Genomic DNA, 10,917 nt, shown 5'->3' with positions numbered 1-10,917 from the left:
AACCAAATCAACTAACTACTCTAATATATCAAACAAGAATGGACATCAATGATTCAAGGGTCACCAAAGTCCTCAATTCCAAGCCAAGAGTGAAGAAAAACTAAGTAAATACTAAGCCAAGCATTTTATTAAACACTTGGTGCGCATGAAAATAAAATAATATTAAATTACATTAAAAATAAAATCTAACTACCAAAAATAAGCAAACAATAATAACAACTGAATTAAATAATAATAAACATAAAACATTAAATTGCATTAATTGAAATTAAAATTAACAAGAATATCCATAAACTTAAAAATGACAAAAATGAGAAATTAAGAAGAAGAACTAAGAGAATAAGGGAAGTTAAACAAGGAAAAGAAGAAGAAACTACATTAAAACAAGAATTAAAGATAAAAATTAAAGAGAAATTAACTAAACTTAACCTAATTCTAGAGAGAGGGAGAGCTTCTCTCTCAAGAAAACTAAGACAAAAACATAGAAAATCTAAACCTAATTGCCCCCTTGCTTCCACTTGGATTAGGGTTGAAATAGCTTCAGAAATGAGTTGGATTGGATTTTGGAGGCCCAAAATTCACCCCAAGCGATTTGCAATTAGTGAGCTCAAGTGACCCGGGTCACGCGTACGCGTGGGTCACGCGTACGCGTGTGTTACGCGTACGCGTCACACGGTGAAATCCACTCCCACCACGCGTACGCGTCGCCAAGCTCACACTTGTGCGCGTGCACGCATCACTGTGCGCACGCACGGGTCGCTAAATCTTCCAAACTCCATTTTTTTATGGTTTCTTCTCTTTTGCATGCTCTTTTTCTCACTTCTTCAATCCATACTTGTCTTGGAAACCTGAAATCACTTAGCAAACACATCAAGACATCAAATGGGATTAAAGTAAATAAAATTTAACAATTAAAAGGCCTAAAAAGCATGTTTTTACTTTCAAGCACAATTTAAGAAGAAATCATGAAACTATGCTATTTCATTGAATAAGTGTAGGAAAAGTTGATAAAATCCACCCAATTAGAGCAAATAAATACCGTAAAATGTGGATTCATCACCTCACTTGCTCTAGGATAGTATTCATGATTGATCTTAGTTTCCTTGGGCAAACGCAGTGACTCACTGCCACTGGTTCCAGGTTGAGATTTGAGATTCCGTTGACCCGGCCTGTGCGATGGATGATTGAATATTTATATGTGCATATGCTTTTGAGCTTCGCGCTGGAGGGACTGTCTAGGGTTCGCTACTGGATATGTCAGGTTTGACTGGATAACCGACAGATGATATCATCAGCCATAGGGCAGACATGCATCATGTGCATTTGTATGACTTGTTTGAGTATGCATATTTTGATTTGCCTAATTGTTTATATATGACTATATGCTACCTGACTTAAATATTGTATCTGTTTTTTTAATTATGTATTACTTGTATTCTTCGTATGTGCTTGACTCTGAGAGACCCCTCATTTGGTAGAGGCGTGGTGAGGGTAGTTTCATCTGGTGATTAATACGTTTGAAGGAGATAGGAGGGGAAGAGTTAGATTAGAATTAGAATTCCCTTAGATAGATTAACAAAATTTCTGGTTTAGAATAAATTTTAAGTTTGATTCTAAATGTCGGAGTTCTAGGAATGCCTCTACCTTTTCTGGGACCTTATATTTTATCTATGTGGGCCCTTTTACTATACTGATAACTCTCAGTTTTCATTCCATACATATTCTATTATTTTTTGGATACAGGTTGAGAGGCACCTCGTTGAGCGTCTGGAGATTCTCTGTGCAATCAAAGAACTATACTCTTGGGGCTTAGTATTTTGTTTCTAGTTGTATATGTGTATATGTATTCTCCACACTGTATATATTGTGTATGTCCCTCCTAGAGGTTGACTTGGAGAAATAGGTGTTATATTTTGTATTTTGGGATACTTTGTTAAGCTGTCTATATGTATATATATACTTATGTATATTCTGGCCGACCTTTGCTTTACAGGTCAAGTTTGGAGCTTGATTATCTGTATCTTTTGGAACTCTGTTCTTTATATATAGTTTATCCTTTTCGTTCATTCTTGCTTATCCGTTTTATGCTTATCTGGACGAGTATGATGCGATTTTCTATTATGCTTTGTTTAGCTTTTTCCTTCAAGGCTCCTAGATATAATATCCTTACTATATTTATATGTATATATTTTGTTTCTAGAGCTCGTAGCACCTCACCACCTTTCATTTACGATCTAGGCATAAAAATCTGTGTAGTAGGGTATTACATCTTCCCTCTCCACTCTTGTCTCTTACATTCCCCCTCTCTCTTTCTCTCTCTCTCTCTCTCTCACTCACTCTCAAGAACCACCAGTGAACATACATCATCAATGATTAAGCATCAGCAGCAACGACTCACATTCCTTCTTCACTCTTGCATTCCGTCTCTTTCTCTCTCTGTAACCACCAGTGAACACGCAACGACAATGATTGAGCACCGGTGGCAACAACTTGCATTCCCTCTCTCTCCCTCGCATCTATGTCTCCCTCGCACTCAGAAAGCACCAAAAATCTAGAATCACCAGTGATGACAACGACTCGGCTCTCCGTCTCTCATAGATCTCTCGTAGCGCTGCCTAGAGCTCAAAAAGCATCGGCGGTGATGACTCGGGTCTGTGATGACTACTCAAAGGTGCTTTGTCAGTCCCTCTCTTAGGTATATGGCAGACAGCGGTGAAGTACTCCAGAAAGGTCATCCTTTAATAAGCTATCTGTTTATTTTTCTTAATTTTTCTTTTATTTTTCTATTTGTGTGGGATAATTTGATGATTCTGTTTGTGGGAGGGATATTCTCTATTTCTGCTTAATTTTTTTATTTTTCTTTTTGTGGGAGGGCTAATTGGTGATTCTGTTCTTTTTTCTTTGTGGGAGGGATATTTGATGAATAATAATTCAGTTTATGGGAGCTTGGGATTCTTTGTTCTCTATTTATATTTTATTTTTCTTCTATTTGTTGTTCTTTACCTTTCAATTTCTATTTTATTTTCTTACCTTTTTCTTACTGATTATTGATTCTGATCTCTATTATTTTGTTCTTATGTTCCTTATATTTAGTTATTATTATTGTTCTAGTTACTGCTTTTAGATATTGTTATGTTATTTATAATTTGAGTTATGGATTCTATAATGGATAACTCTGTCTCCATAGAGGTTGATAGTAGAAATTTAACACATAATTTTGAATATGAAAAGAGATTTGAAGCTACAAAAGACATTAAAAAGAAAAGCTACAAAAAATATTGTTATATTATTTATGTTGTTGACTTGTTGTATTTGAGACTTACTATGATTAATATTGTGATTAAAAGGTGTTTAGTATAGTACTTTTTATAAATTTTATATTTATTGGAGTTTTAGAAAATAAGAAGGCGGTCGGCCCGCCAACCCTCCAGTCCGTCCTTTGACGAGGAGAGGTAGCAAGTTTAACTCAATTTCACTTTGGTGGGGTAGACTGGCCCATCATATTTTGCGGCGGGGTTTAGCGAGGTAGGTAGTCCTCTTTGACCATCCCTAATAAAGAGAAGAGATTTATGTCAACAATAAAGTGCAGTATAATCTAAAAACTAAAGGAGCATGGGAGTTTGGATGTGGGGATCTAGAAATGAAGAATGTGGCTATGATTTTTAATAATAATAGAGATTTTCGGATGAGAATGAACCACTATGGAAGATGGTCATAAGTTCGTGCTATAATGTTGACATGGGAGTTTTGGTGGAAGAGCAAAATTGTAAGGCTCTAATGGGTCTTAGAAAGAGATTTCAAATTTGACAAGTAGCAATAAGTTATATAGATAAATAAGCTAAGTGTGAAAATTGTGTGTGGGTGATGCAAAATACAAAAATTTGGAAGGATATTTCAATTGGTGATAGAACTTTCAAAGTTATAGTTTATAAATTAGATGCAACAAGAGATGAAAAAATTAGAAATAAGAAATGATATAAATTGTTCTTTGTAATTGTGTGATCGATTTGGAATTTTCCGAAAAGTATTTAGTGCCCATTTCGGCCAACTCTCCATCATCTTTCTTTGGCTTAGTGGCATGTATTTCCATGGTGCTCGTTTTTCCAATTATGAAGCATGGCTAAGTGATCCAACTCACATTGGACCTAGTGCCCAAGTGGTTTGGCCAATAGTGGGCCAAGAAATATTAAATGGTGATGTTGGCGGGGGTTTCCGAGGAATACAAATAACCTCCGATTTTTTCCAGATTTGTGTAGAAACGTGAAAATCTTCAAAAATAAAATAGCTCAGGTGGAAAGTGTTTGGGAGAGAATTAAAGGTATGAATGACCAAAATGGAAATAAGAAGAAGAAATGAAAGAAGGGAAGGGTAGATCGATAAAAAGGATTAGAAAGGGAGTTAATTGGGATTGGTGGCTTTGCGTACTTTATTCTCCTAAACTAATATGTTTGTAATAGGTATATTTAATAATATCACATGGACTTGTGAGATGTTTCATGGGTGAAATTATTAAGGAAAAAATGGAAGGTGAGACTATACTAGTAGGTTGTGTTTATTTGTAGAGACTAGAATTAAGATTGAAGGACTTGGACTCAGTATCATATTTGATTATTAGAGAAGAGAACTAAAATTTCAATCCCATTAGTACCTTCAAAAAGTGAAACACAGGAGACTGAATTCTAAGGATGGAGAAGGAAAAATTAGAAAGAATGAGGGATAATTGCTGCTTGCAAAAGAGGTAGAAGGCTTGCAATGAAGACTCTTTGATGTGGTTGGAGAGAAATTTGAAGTAGATGGAGGAGAATTTGGAGGAGGAAAAGACAGAGCAGCAGGTGGTGTCGGAGGTGATGTAATAGAGGAGGATGATAAAAATAGGAAGAATGGCGAAGAGGTACCTCTTTGGAACTTGAAAGGGAGGGTAATAGGACAATGACAATAGTGCTGGATATGAGCATTGACCTTCTAAGAAAGTTTCAATCACTCCAAGTCCAAGACTTCTCCCTGAAAATCCACTTCTTCCAAACAACCATAAAAAATAATTATTCTAAAGCTACAATAAGATTAAGCCTACAAATAAATCAAACTTTTTGAATGTTAGTTTGGGTAGAAATAAAATAGATGGTAGCAGAGAAAGGAAAGCTGAGAACATCGTCGAGATTAGAAGGTCTAATGTGGAGGAAAAAAAGGTTAACAAGGATAATGATGTTGATGATGCTTTTTCTGATGCGCTTGAAGAGGGTAAGAAGAATAAAAAGAAATAAGATGGTGAAAAAGGTAAAATAATAGAGTTATTATTATTTTTAATAAATAAGAATATTTTAGTAATTTTTCTTATTTAAGTCTCTATATTTGTCTCCCAGTCTTTATCTCTCAATTTTAGTTTTCTTTCCAAATACAACTGTAGGTAGTAGTGTAATCAGATAAGGATGTAATCGGGTCGGGTCGGGTCGAGTTTGAAGGAGAGATGATATTAAACCAATTAAAATGTGTGTCGGGTCAATTTGGATCGAGTAAGGCATTTTTTGGTGTTGTATCCTAACGAACCCAAACTGAATACTTTCGAATTGGATTGGGGTGGGTAATCAAATTACTCGATTGAATATTACATTTGAAATAAAAATAAAAAATAAAAATAAAAAAAATTTGAAAAAAAAATTATACAGTACATATATCATGAAATTAAGAAAACAAAATAAATCACATTGAATTTTTAAACATCAAAATTCAAAAGACAACCAAATATCCATAGTAGACATACTTTATATCCTTAAAGTTTAAAAAACATTAACATTCACAAAATAGTAACAGCAACATACATGAGTTTTTAAAACCTAAATTAGCACATTAACAAATCAAAGTCAATAAAATAAAAATATTATAGCCTTCATCTCCTTCCATAAACCCACATTAAGATTTGAATCCACTACCAACAAGTTCACCATCAAAAAAAGAGTTATGACTTTTAAAAATAATATAAATAATTAAAGTAGTTAGTTAAAAAAAATTAAAACTGAATGTGTAACAATAAACTAATAATTAATATGGTGTTTACTTTAAATTGTTGTAAACATAAGTAACTCCAACAACTTCATTAGAAATTAATAATACAGATAACTCTAAAATAATAAAATACATTTAACACATGAGTGTTTCACCTTTTTCAAACTTATTTGTGGTATTTTCTTACTCCTTGAGACTTCTAGAGATGATTTCCTAAGCAAAAGAATCAAGAATATGAAATTTCCTCTATATACATATAATGGACGAATCTTAAAAAAGCTCAAAAGAGAGTTATACCTCAATTTACCGTAAAGAAATTGGTATGAGGATGAAAAGGATGATGAAAAGAACACTTTAATCGATTTAGAATTTTGATGAGAGGTATCCTTCTTGAGCTAGCCGAACCTGAAGCTCTCTTAATGGACTTGATGATTTGAAAGAAATGGCTCCGAGCCAACTGCATACGGGCATCAATGACTCGACAAAAAAAAAATAAATCTGACTTGGTATGGGATTGATAAACTGAAAGAAATAGATTTCTGCCAACTGGATATGGAGGTCAACGACCCCACAAAAAAGAAATGAAGCCAATTGGATATGAGGTTGATGAATTAAAAGAAATGAGTTTAAGCCAACTGAATATAGGTGTCAGCAACCCGACAGAAAATAAATAAAGCCATCAGATATAGGACTTGATGAATTGAAAGAAATGGATCTGAGCCAACTGGATATGGGTGTCAATGACATGAAAGAAAATAAATAAAGCCGACTAGATATGAGATGATGAATTAAAAGAATGGGTCTGAGCCAAGGATCAATGACTCAACAGAAAATAAATGAGCCTTATGATTATGGGCTTGATGAATTGGAAGAAATGGGTCTGAGACAACTTAATACGAGTGTCAAAAATCTGATAGAAAGTAAATGAAGCTGGCTAGATATGGGATTAAAGAATTAGAAGAAATGGGTATGAGATAACTGGATATGTATGTCTACGACCCAACAAAAAATAAATAAAGCCGACTAATTATGGGTTTGATGAATTGAAAGAAATGAGTCTGAGCTAGTTGGATTTGGTCGTTAACTACCGGACCAAAAATAAACAAGCCGACTAAATATGGGTTCGATGAATTGAAAGAAATGGATTTGAGCCAATTAGATACAGGTGCCAACGACCCGATAAAAAATAAATGACGCCAACTGGATATAACCTTAATGAATTAAAAGAAATGGGCCTGAGCCAACTGTATACAAGGATAAATGACATGACAGAAAACAAATGAAGCCGATTTGATATGGGCTTGATGAATTAAAAGAAATAGGTATAAGTCAACTAGATTTGGGCACCAACAACCCAATAAAAATAATGATCCGATTAGGTATGGGTGTGATGAATTGAAAGAAATAGGTCTGAAATAGTTGGATTTGAGCGTCAACGACTAGATAGAAAATAAATGAGCCGTGTAGATATGGGCTTGATGAATTGGAAGAAATAGGTCTGTGCCAACTTGATACATGCGTTACTCAGTGTTTTGAAAACTGAATCGAACCAGCCAATTCGACCAGGTCAACCAAATTGAAAAATTGTTGATTGTTATTTTTGTTGAGTTAATTATTATTGATTTTGGTCAAATTTTAGAATTAATTTTGTACTGTTTTTCTAAATTTCTGATTTTGAATTTATTTTTGTAAGTTTTTTATTAATATATTTTTTGTTTATTCCATTTTTGAATTTCTACAATGCATACGTGATAAATTTTTTGTTTATTAAATCTACAGAATTTGTAGCCGAAGATGTATTTCATTTAATTAAATGAGTATGCTTTGATGAATATATTTATGCTAGTGATAGAATAGAAGTATTTTCATTTTTGAAATTTCACTCTTTTGATTGGACTATTCAACATCTCAGACCTCAGATATAGTTGTTTAGTTTTAGACTCTATTTTTCTTAAGCTTTTCTGTTACTGGAACAATGAAAAGAGTTTTTCAAAATACATGTATTTGTATCACTATATGTAACTATTGAAATGTCTAAGTTAATTTCTTAGTCGTTGGCTTGTTAATTAGAAATTTTTATCTTAAAGATGAAACATTATGTGTATTTTGAAATATATTAAAATATTAATAATTTATTTAAACTGGTTCAACTACAATTCAACTTCAATTGGCCCAGTTACTAAATCGGTTTATTATCTAATTAAGGTTTTATTAACCTAATTCTTTTATTATCGGTTCGACTTCAATTGGACCAGTCACTAAATCAATTTATTTTTATTTGAACCATTGATTAGTTTATTATCTAATTAAGGTTTTACTAACCTAATTCTTTTATTATCGTTCGACTTCGATTGGACCAATCACTAAATCAGTTTATTTTTATTTGAACCATTGAACCAGTCACTAAACCGATTTATTGACTGGTTCAATTCTTGCAACCTTGGCATTAACGATCCAACATGATATTCATGAAGCCGACTGGATATGGGTAGGGGTGGCAGGAGTACCCGAACCCGCGGTACCCGACCCGCCCAACCCGACCGGGGCGGGTTTAAACCCGACCCGAAGCGGGGCGGGTCCTGAACGGGGCGGGGTGTTGATTGGGGTGGGGCGGGATTGGGTTCATGGTAAACCCGCCCCTACCCGCTCCGGAGTGTACATATACTCTCTCATATATATATCTCTCTTAGCAATTAGGGTTGCCTCCCTCATACCCACCTACTCACATACCCAAATCTCAGAAACACACACAGCACTCACTTACCCAGATCCCAGAAACCCACACAGCAGCAACCTTGCTCACCACCTCTGTGGCTCACCGCCGCTGTTGCTTGCTTTGCCCAGTCGCTCACCGCCGTCGTCGCGCAGTCGCTCACCTCGCCGCTCTCCCTCACCGTACTCACTTCGCTCGCACTTCTCTCGTTGCCGTCACTCTCCTCGCCGTTCGTCTCTTTGATTTGCAGTCTCCGGTCCTTCCTTCCTCTGTCGTCGTCTCACTGGTAAGAAGCAAGCACTCCTCCTTTACTCACTACTTACAGCTTACTGGCTTGCTCTTTGCTTCTTGCCTTCTCCAGATTTGTTTTTTGTGAGTAGATTTTATAGTTAATTTTTTTTATGTTAGAACAGTTAAACTTGCCTTTTCATTAATATTATGTAAATTGTTGATGAATGACGGAGGACTTCTTTGAGTACAATAATTATTGATCTTGAAAAATCCCTAAATGACGATATAATTATATAAAGAATGATGTCCTCAGCCCTCAGGAACTTGTTGGCTCTACCAAGGTCCTCTCCTTTTTAAAGAAATTAACATTTACTAATCTGAGTTGATTTATATACTTCTTTAAAGCATGAGCTTTGCAATTTGTTTGAGTAATAACTGTAAGTTTTCTTACTTACTAGTAAGAATCGGCCTAATTTATGTGTGTTGGCCTTATGTATTTTTATTTTTTAAAATCAAAGTATGTTTGGAAACTGAAATTATCTATTACTTCTTATTTTTTATGTTAAATATATATCATATGGCTTTTTTGTTTAAGCATTGTTTATGGCTTTTCTGATTAATATTTTCTAGCAATCAAGATACTTGTGGTAGTTATAAAATTGAAGGCTGATTATCCATAATGCCATGTATTCTTTTGGAGCTGATTCAGAGTCAGTCAATCTTGTGATTTGTGCTTGATTAGTTATAATTGATTTCAATCTAACACCATCAAGTCATCATGCTTGCTATGTATACACATGAAACTTATTTAGGTAATGAGTGATTCACTTGCTAATGTTACAGCTTACATTTAGCATTGTTGTATCAAATTTGCTTATTAAATTATTAACCCGTTGACTGTAAATTTGTTACTCTTATTTTATACAATGAATTTTATTAGAATTAACATTGAATAAACTTAAATTTTTTAAAAAGTTAGTTCTTGTCAAGCTGGTTTAAGTATTTAGAGAAGAGACTACAATGTGATATATAATGCATTGGTGCTAATTTGTTTTTGGCTTTACTTTTAAAAAGATTGACTAGGAACTTGGAACTTGGAACCAGGCTTGTAGAGTTTGCATTTGGTCTTTTGATATAATTGAAAAAATTTTGCTGGGATAACACTTAATTAGTTGTGGTTAACAGGTAAAGAGTGGTGAGATTGGTTAATAGGACTCAATTTTTATATATTCTTATTTCTTAGCATGAGGCATTACTAAGATTGGTTTTTTTATTTATTATTTTACAAAGTAAGAATTAGAGTAACTATTTCTGCATAGTTATATAGTAATTTTTAATTGCATCATCATTAGAGTTATTTTATTTGTTGACCATGGAAACTATACTTATGCAAATTGTTCAATTCTAAAATAAGTGTTAGCTGCTTCTATTTTTGTTTATCTTTGCTTTGGAATTTTAATTTGGTGTTGCTTTCTTCTCAATGGTATTGCTGTTACTTCTGAAAAATTATTTCACCTTTTTTTCAAAAATGGTGCCAAGTTATTTGATAAAACTGTGTTTACTGATCATAATGCTTAACTTAACTAATTTTTATGCTGTGTTTTCAATGTAGGTTTGTTAAATGGTGGAAGAACAAGAATAATGATTGAAGACTCTTTTGATGCAATTTTTTTATTATGCTGTTAAATTTGTAGTGATTAAACATTAATCTTTTTTTAATTTCAAGTTATTTAACATTGTATGAATCTTATGTTTGTATTTTAATTTAGTTATAAATTTTAAATTTTTATAGGGGCAGAGCGGATACCCGTGGGGGCGGGTTAGGGTAGGACAGTCTACTACCCGCGGGTAGGGGTGGAACGGGTAGTAGTGGAGTGCAAAGACGGCGGGGCGGGGTCAGGTAGGGCAAAAACCCGCCCCTACCCGCCCCACTGCCACCCCTAGATATGGGATTGAATAATTGAAAGAAATCA

The 10,917-nt window shown here is 34.1% G+C and overlaps 2 long non-coding RNA genes across 2 annotated transcripts; one reads left to right on the top strand and one right to left on the bottom strand.

The window, feature by feature from the left end:
* Positions 1–235: 235 nt before the first annotated feature.
* Positions 236–6,589, bottom strand: LOC140174489 (uncharacterized). Its single transcript, XR_011864011.1, has 3 exons — positions 6,298–6,589; positions 6,156–6,213; positions 236–848 (listed from the first exon to the last, which is right to left on the bottom strand). It is a non-coding gene; the product is annotated as an uncharacterized lncRNA (long non-coding RNA).
* Positions 6,590–8,688: 2,099 nt separating this feature from the next.
* On the top strand, positions 8,689–10,735 carry LOC140174488 (uncharacterized). Its single transcript, XR_011864010.1, has 2 exons — positions 8,689–8,999; positions 10,557–10,735. It is a non-coding gene; the product is annotated as an uncharacterized lncRNA (long non-coding RNA).
* The last annotated feature ends 182 nt before the right edge of the window (positions 10,736–10,917 follow it).

The sequence above is a fragment of the Arachis hypogaea genome, chromosome 7 (assembly GCF_003086295.3).
Source record: "Arachis hypogaea cultivar Tifrunner chromosome 7, arahy.Tifrunner.gnm2.J5K5, whole genome shotgun sequence".
NCBI lineage: Eukaryota > Viridiplantae > Streptophyta > Magnoliopsida > Fabales > Fabaceae > Arachis > Arachis hypogaea.
Note: the sequence above shows the minus strand (reverse complement) of the source record. Positions and strands in the feature narration are given on the sequence as shown.